Consider the following 9,221-nt stretch of genomic DNA (forward strand, 5'->3'; position numbering starts at 1 on the left):
AAATTTTAAAAAAAAATCCCCCTTTTGGTAATGTTTTTTTTTATTGCTGATCAGACCTGGTAGAGAGCCAGGTGTCTTTTTCTTGCTAAATTTAAGCCAATTTATTGTCTTAGTTGAAAAGTGTTATGTTACAGCTGACACTTGGAAGACCATTGGAGATATCATGTGACAGATGCCTCCAGTTAAAGGACTCGGGAAACTTCTCCTGTCTTTGAGAAAGGTGATACCAGCTAGTGCCTTGACCTCTCCAACTCTCTAACATGTGTGCCCACTTCTACAGGTAGTACACAGCAAACACTGCCCTCATTACTTGTTTGCAGACACAGCCCAAAAATATGTTCTAAAGCTCTGTCTTCAAAGCTGGATATATAAAAAATAAATTATTGGAAAGCTTTCTTAACCCCAGAATATGTGTTTTCATCTCAGTTTTAGACATATGAATGTGCTTAAGGTGGCTATGCTCTATGCATGAATAAAAACAGTAAAAAATGATGCTACAAACTTCACATATCACCACCAAGTATTGAAGAGATTTTTCAAATGGTGTAGCTGGAACTAATCCTGCAAAGCACTGAATGCCCTTAAGTGTAATTAATGTTGAAAGGGCTTAGGTCTCCCAAAAGAATACTAAAGATCTTAAAGAACTAAGGCCCAAAATCTATTAATCTCTGTGTAAACAGCAAGGTGTAGCCATACCTTTGGCTACCTTTCAGTCACACTGCTTTCCTTCATGTATAAGCACAGCTTAACTTCCACTATATGTGTGCTCTTGTGTTTGGACATAAGCTGCTGCAAGTGGTATGTGGTGTAAAGCTAATGCATATCTAAAAAGTACCTATTGTTTGTCCCTGGACATCCTCATTAATGCCCAAATCCAGAATGCAGCCCTGTCTAGGGCAACATTTAATTGCAGTCTTTGGTAGAAACATGCATTTCAGATCCCTTGCTTTAAATTACAATTCCAAGGCATATGTTTAACATTAGGAGGTTTCTTTCCTGAACCAGAGCCAAGAAGATTAGCTGAATGTTTTTTCTAAAGGTTTGAAAGTAAAAATTCCTTGTGTCAGACCAGTTTTGTGAGCAAAGATCTGAGGGACCCTTTCATAACATCAACAATGCTTGACTGGAGTAAAAGCAGTAAGGTCCAAAATTTTGTCCTCTCTGAAACAGAATAGCCTTCAACAAAGGTAAGAGTTTTGGCTGCTAAACAAAATTAGGATGGAATCTAGAACTGGACCTGTAAATAAGCTCAATTCAGACAAAGGAAAATTAGAGCTGTGTAGCATTAAAACAAGGAAGATGTCATTGAAGAGCTGGGGATCCTACAGCATTGCAGAAGTCCTTTCCTGAGTTACGCTGGTTTTAAGTTTGTATTTTGCCTTGAGCATGGCACATCTCATTGACTCATACCTGCTGATGCTCACAAAATGTTGGTTGTGAAATGGGGGAAGAGGGAAAGTACCTTCAGCACAGGTCTAACTTAACTGGCACAGACTGAAGCAATGTCTTCCACTCATGGACAGAGGGGCAAGGGGCAGTTCAGTCAGCTCTACCCAAGAAATGTGGGCTCTAGAAATGTCTTGGCTCTAACAAACGTGCTGCTCTTACAGTGCTCCTATTCTGCCAGTAAGGAATTTGCCTGGGGTGGGCAGTCAGAGCAGCAAGTACAACTGCAAGTACTGTAGAGCATGGCTTCACCATCCCCAGAGGCTAGGGAGCTGGGCTTTCTACTCATCTCTTTGCTCCTCCCCAAGAAGGGGTTTGAGAACCCTTGGTGTGGTACCTTATTCCTGTCCATCTCTGATGCTTTTGTCCCAGAGGCACACCAGCAAATAAAGGAAGATAAGATCCTAGATTTACATCTTCCTTAATTTTCTCTTTTTTCTCCTCATTCTGCTGGCACCAACAAGGAACAGTGAAGAGTCATGATTGATTTTCCTGAAAAATCAATGACCAGTGATCATGATTATTTTTCTGATGCATACAGAGCCACAGTCTGAGGCCCAAAAAGTAAGAGTAAGCAGAAGGTGTTAGCTAAGAAGTGTAGCAGATTTTTAGCATAGAAAAAAGCTAGAAGAATGGAGACAAAGATGCAAGGCAAATGTACCCCGACAGAAGTGAAGAGGATAAAGCCTCTTGGAAGGTGTGTGCATATCTGTCCACAATCTAAAATAACATGCCACATTCTGCAAGTGTCACATGCCTGCCCTGAAGAGAGGGGTTGATTAGGAAACTGAACTGGCAAGTGCTGTCAGGCAAAAGCATACTGAGGAGAGCCACTCTGATCTGAGTCACAGCAGAATTAGCACACACTTGACATTTGTGTGTATAGCTTTCCTGTAAGGGAGAAGATTCTCTGACTTCAGTATCACATACATGTTTGAACTGTGCCACCTCTGACTTGGAAAGTACACAATCTTTCTGAGTTTGTGCTGCCAGCTGCAATTTTTAAAATGTTTTGCTTGTTTGTTTTTGGGTTTTTGGTTTGTTTTTTTTGTTTGTTTGTTTGTTTGTTTTGTTTTGCTTCTGGACATTCAAAAGTGCACCAAAGAGTTATACACTAAACAGGCAGAAGGTTGCAAAGGCAGCTGCAAAAATTAATGTGATGCTTCTGTTGCTTCCAGGTAATACTAAGCCAAGGTGAGCAATTAGAAATATATAGTACCTAATCACATCCATTTTGTTTTTGTAAAAGGGCAATCCTTATCTGGGTTCAAATGAAAACATGCATGTGAAGGGCTTGTATCCAATCACAGACTATACAATCTGACATATTTCCAGTCGATGTGAAGCAACCCAGCTGGAACACTGAGGCTCTGAATGTTCCCAAATATGCAGGGAGACAGGATAATTAATAAATGCATTAGCCATAAGCTTGGCTCAGTTCAAGGTATTATATTTCAAAATAGACTTAGGGATTTTTTGTGGTTTAAAACTGACTGAAGTGAGATGGTTGTGATATATGTAATGCTAACTCTGACATATAATATTTTTTACAGATTGCATTCCTGCATTTGTATGTTGTTAGAAGCAAAGATGTCCCATTATTTTCAAGATGGAAATACTTCAATGTCAGAGTTATATTCTTGGAATTTCATCTTGGACTTTCACGATGTTTAACTGGTATTTATTTTATCTGTGTTTGCGACCTCTGATATCTACAGTTTCTTATCCTCCATGTCTGATGTCTTTGTAATTTTTGGGTGCAGTTGCAAACACCTAAAAATCTATGATAAAATGTTCAAGACAGAACATCTAACCCCATATTATCAGTCAACATTTTTTCTTTGGTTCTTTCTTTCTGGACTCCAGAAAGAAAAACAGGTGTGTATAGTTCATTATATGAAATCACTGGTAAACAATACTGAGCTTTTTCCATCCCTTAGCAAAATATCAAACTAATAAGAGAAAAAAATTTGAACCCTAGTGTATGCTGAAGCAATGCTATGCTATTTTTGTGATAATATTTTTCAATGAGATAAGACAAAAATCCTCATCTTTGAAACGAGAAGTTGCATCAAAACTTTCCCAGCCAAGTAGCTAGGTTTGAGCAACGAAAGAAAAACTGCAGCAGGCTGTATGTCCCATTGTAAGGTCTCAAAGTGCGTCACTGCATCTCACACCCTTGTCCAGGCTCCAACCAGGAGTGAGTCTTCAAGTGCCGTCGTCCTTGCTGGTTCTGCAGCAGCCTGGGTCAGGCAGAGCAGCCTGCCCTGGGGGAAGTGTCCCCTGCGAGCTGGAGCCACAGGAGGAATCATTCAGTAGTTACAGCCTTCTTTCCTGATGCCTCTCCTGACAGACCAGTTAACTAAACTCCTAGTTAATATGTAAGACTCTTCCTGTTTGACAGTGTGACAGAGCTGTATTTTATTAGGGATCGATAAAAGATTATTTCGGTAACCTTTTCTGAGGATACGCCTTTCAGGTTAAAAAAAAAGAAACTTTTGCATTTTCTGGCATGATAGCCATTAATATCAGATGAGATAAAGTGTGACAAGGTGCATTCCAGTAAAAAGCTTTCTCTTTTGAAACCTATGAACGAGTGAAAAATAAATAAATTTATTTTCTGCAGAGGAACCACCTGCAGAAGTGATAAGTCAAATTTGATGCATCACTTCTCTGTTTTTTTGACTCAGTGATCTCAGAGGTCTTTTCTAACTTAAATGAGTCTGTAATCCTGTGATTCATTGGACCAGTTGCTGAAATTCTTGTGCCCTATCACCTGCTACTGGTGACAAATCCATCATCAGCTGGCAGATATTTGGGAAATAGGTGGAACTCAGAATGAAGTAATTCACACCTGCAGGTTTTTAGAAACAGTCTTACTGATGTTGGTCAGTCTAGGGAGCACAAATGTAGGAAGAGATTCGTTGTTATGTGGGTATTTCAAAAAGATTTTTTCTTTACTTAAGCAAAATGAATACTTAGATCAGTAGAATCAGAAACAAAATTCTTTTCATGAAATGAATAATTTTTATGAGTTTTCATACTTTTTAGTAATATAAAATATCAAAATACCATGTGTTATCATTTGTAATCATTTAAAGAACATCAGGTGAAATGTTTAACACACAAACAGTCTCTCGGGTGAATTTAATGCAGCTTCAAGAAGCAATAACATTGTTTTTTTCAGCAAAAATACCATTAGATACAATATATTCCCCTTTTCCAAATTAATTCTCCACCAATCAGGGCCCATCAGTAACACAGACTCAAGTTGAGCACTTGTTAGAGCCTGTGGGACCCTTGCCAGAGCTGGGATTCCAAGATTGATCCCTCAGGGAAGTATTGCAACAATGGTGCTGTACTGAAAGACTTTTGAAGGACAAAAAAAAACCAAAAAACCACCAACCATGGGAATCCCTCCAGGTACTTCTTGTAATTAAATACAAATTCAGTATCATTTTAAAAAGCAAAGAAATAATTACCTTCATTGTTTCATTTGGAATGCTGAAAAAAGCCCAAAACATCCTGGTTTTCAGCAAACTCCCCAAGTGTGCTGAGGAATGTGCAATACCTACTTAGCTGGTCTGGCTGGAACTACAGCTGAACACTGGCTGTGTCTTCTGACGGTCACAGAGGTGGAAAGAGCATGTCCAATGGGCAGTTCAGTCACATGCAGACTAGCCATAGGTCCTGAAATAAATGGGCAGGAGATCTTTCGCCTTTTTTAATGCCTTTATTAAGAAGAATCAGCTCAGGTGGGGAGAAATCGACGGGTCGCGCCCACACCGCCGCTGCTCCCAGGCGTGACAGGAAGGAGGAGGATGACGCAGCTGTGTCCCCTGGTCTGCAGACAGAGCTGGGGATTCTGTCCTCACGGGAGATTAGCAGATCCCTGGCTTTTCGGTCCAACACCCCGGGTCATCTCTCTAGTCAACATCTTTTATGAAATAAATGGGCAGGAGATCTTTCTCCTTTTTTAATGCCTTTATTAAGAAGAATCAGCTCGGGTGGGGAGAAATCGACGGGTTGCACTCACACCGCCGCTGCTCCCAGGTGTGGCAGGAAGAAGGAGGATGATGCATCTTTGTCCACTGGTCTGCAGACAGAGCTGCCCATAGCTCCACCTCACCCTTTCCTGCATTATTTACACACCAAATGGTTTTTCAGTCTTTGGAAGAATTTGAGGTCTAGCACAGGTAGTGGTAAATGTAGTGAAATGACTGCCCTCAACAAAACCCTGTTCTACAAAAAACAGGTGTGTCTGATTTCCCTTCTTCAAGCACCTCTCTGACCTGGACTTCCATACAAGTACAAAGTTGTTTTGGGAAACAATTTGCATCAGAGTACATGAAATTCACGTTAAATAGCATTTCTTTTTATTTAACATATGCACTACATACTAAGCATATGCTGATTAATGATTTCTGGGTTTGTCAGTATCTGTCACTAGTATATTATTGTGGAACCAAAGCAGTGAGGAGATCATCAGTCTCCTGAAATTATGTACAGCTCAGCAGTTCTGATTTTTCTCATTAGTTCCTATTTGCAGCAGCATAAATGTCTGGCCCACGGAAGGAGCTGCTCTCTAGTTCCACTAAGTAATATTAGTTGTTTGGTTTAGTTAAGAGAGTGCCTTTAAGGAAGTTTCCCAATCACTCCAACACATGGAGTTTCAGATCACTGACTGGTCTCAGGGCACAAAAAGTACATTCCCTTACAGTTAAACTAAACCAGAGAACATCACTTAACAGCCTGTTGACTGTATTCTCCTTGCTAATGGACATGTAGCACAAACCAGAACAGAGCTACTCTGAAACAAAACTCCTGAAACACATCCGTGGTGAATGTCGTCTCTGCAGCGCTGCTCATATTCTACTCTAGAAGTTGCTCACTTACTAGGTACACAGGTGTCAGGTTCACTGACATTAGTGAAATGTGTGATTTTCTGCACTTCCATCCATCATGGTGTCAAGAGTTCACATTGTATCCACACAGGGTTATTGTAGATCATTCTTGATATGACTATATTTAAAGATGCTAATTTTTTTTCCCTAGGAGGATTCTTTATTTGTTCCCTTTGTCACAATGACCTTGCAACGTGACAGGTGTGCTCAGCTCCTACCACCTCAGACTTTTGCTCTGTGTGGCTTTACCTACTCTTTTGGCTCTGAATTCTCTTACAGACTGCATTCAATAACAGCTTAAAGATAACAACTGGATAATAAAAGCAAGTGAACCTGCCAATAGATTAATAAAAAATACAAAAACACTGTACAGAATATTCCACCATCTCTTCACTTCAGGCAATCATTTCTCAACTATCCTCAAACTGTTGACAGTCTTTTCTGCTGTATTTGCTTATACAAAATGTGCCCAGCAGCCAGTTATCTCCTTTTACCTCCTGGGAACCAAAACATTTTTTTCTTTTAGCAAAAGTTTTGTTAGGATACAGCCCAATCTTCCCTAGTAGCTGAAGAGATGTATACATCTCCTTTGTAAAAGCACAGCAAAGAGATCACCCCTGTCCGTCATCAATGACTTGAAAGTGCCAAATGTTCTCCTAAGCTAGCACTTGGTTTTTGCTAAGCCATGCAGTTGTGTTAGAGAGTGTTCTGTGTAATCCATGACTTAACGACATGGAGCCTTGACTTTTGAATTAGGACCTTGTTATTACAGTCCTATTGTTAACCACACGTGGCAGCATTAGAGAGATGCTATTGTGTATTCTGACTTTGTTAGGAGATCTAAACCCTGCCTTTGATGTTGTGGGGTGATAAAAAGTATACAAAAGCTTGAAATGCAAATACATTAATCTATATATTGCTCAGAGGATTTAACAGCTTTTGTAGGTCCCAGAGAATAAAACAAGTTGTCTTATGTGCTGCAGTCATTATTGCCTCAGTTTATGATGCCCTTAGTTTAAAATGCTTAAGAGGGAGATGCACTGAGATTAAAAAATGTGTTATTTTTACTCAGTCCTTTATATTAAAGGTTAAATTTCAACAGCCTAGTCTTGTGGAGATTGATAGTTCCATCACATTGTTACAAATATTTTAGTACAAAATTACACTTTCACTACAAACAAAATATGCAGCTACTGAATCTTCTTTCAAACAAGCGAACTAAACTTTACAAAAAGGAAAATCTTTTTACATCTGGGAAGTGATCTGGAATGAAATGGCAAATACAGAGTGGTTAAGCCTGTAATTTCATATATTTTCTTACTTTATACTAAATGTTGTTTGAACTATAGTACTATGCAGGCTTGATTTACACCTAAAGTTAGGAATGTGCTCACAAGCTACTGTTCTTTATGTATGGCTTTTGGCCCTGGCAGAAAGCATCTGTTTCACATGGCAGAAAATTGTAATCAAATTGACTTGGTTTAAATTAGTTCATTATGTGCTAAGTAGTGTTTTGGAGCTGTGGGTGTCATTGAAATGTTTTTCTTGTCTGTAGAAAACTAGGAAATTACCTAAAGTAAAGGTGGAAAATATTAACTAGTGCCAACAGCACTTGAAAAGAATGGCTGGAGGTGTCAGGTCTTCACTACATGAATCATGTCAGATTAGTAGCTGCCTTTCCTTTCCGGAAGTCCACCTGTAATGGAGGAGTTTTGATGAGAAATAGATTTAAAAAATATGTGAAAGATAAATGAGAATATGAGTTGCACTTCATGTAACCACAAGATTTAACAAACACTGTTAGGTCCACAGCAAATTGTAACTTAATCCCACTGATTTCTTGGGACTCCTGAAGAAATTCAAGTAAAAAGGACATTCCTGAAGGAAATACTATTGTAATCAGCATTTCAGCAGTTCTTCTAAAAGTGTTTTGCTGTTATATGGGATATATGGTTTTTAATGAAAATCTGCTTTACAAAAAGTGCACTTCAGTGGTTTGAGTGGGAGCTCAGAGGTTTTCTGCTTTCATGCCATACCATCCAGGAGACATGGAGAAGTGATGACTGTGGCTCTTCCAAGGAGACAGGAAATCGGATTGTGAGCAATCTCACAGCATGAACACCAAGTCTCTGATGTCTGACCACTAACAAGTCATACATCAGGACATTTCCAGACACTGGAAACTCACCCTACGCAAGTGAGCCAGCTGGCCAGCTATCTGAGTGATGTGCTGAAAAACATGTGTTGTCACACTGATGAAGGAAAATAAAACCAAATCCAAGTTTAAAGATTGAGGCATCTATTTTTCTTTTCTAATTTTCACCTTAAAACATTTCAGTCTGAAGCCAATAAATGTTATCCACAGAAAAGCATGGCTATTGAGCAGCAACCTTTTGTCCAGGCCACAGTTCCTCTTCAGAAGAGATTGTAAAGCAATTACATATGAGCTTTTGGGCTACCAGGATGCAGAACAAAAGCTGGTACTGATTTCTTCTCTCTCTCAAAGCTGTTACTTCATCATAACTAGTGCCACTATTTATTTATGTCCCCAGACACACCAACCATGACTCTCATCAGCTCTCTGCTGCCTTTTTGAACACCCTCTCTGCTAACTTTCTGCAGCCAAAGCTGGTCCCTCCTCTACTTTAAGTCAGTAAAACCTCCCACCTACCCCCCAAAAAAAATTAAAAAATATCTTTAGCATCAACAGGAAGGACCCTAATGGCAGAGGACATTGTTTTGCCACCTAATAAAGCCTTGTAGTGCGGCATGCAGAGCTGTCTCTGAAGCATGAGAGGGGTGTAATGTATTTGGAAAGCACATACAAGGGAAAGCAAAATGCTTAGGTTGGCATAGCAGTAGTCTTAGCAA

General features: G+C 39.5%; 1 long non-coding RNA gene across 2 annotated transcripts; it reads left to right on the plus strand.

Annotated features, from left to right (window-relative positions):
• Positions 1-2,396: 2,396 nt before the first annotated feature.
• On the plus strand, positions 2,397-8,616 carry LOC120512068. Of its 2 annotated transcripts, none has more exons than XR_005629931.1 (3): positions 2,397-2,640; positions 3,000-3,123; positions 8,394-8,616. It is a non-coding gene; the product is annotated as an uncharacterized LOC120512068 (long non-coding RNA). The 2 variants fall into 2 exon arrangements; XR_005629930.1 differs by having other exon boundaries at positions 2,397-2,624.
• Positions 8,617-9,221: the final 605 nt, after the last annotated feature.

This window comes from Passer montanus, unplaced genomic scaffold, assembly GCF_014805655.1.
Source record: "Passer montanus isolate IOZ18808 unplaced genomic scaffold, ASM1480565v1 scaffold7, whole genome shotgun sequence".
In the NCBI taxonomy this organism is placed as follows: Eukaryota; Metazoa; Chordata; class Aves; order Passeriformes; family Passeridae; genus Passer; species Passer montanus.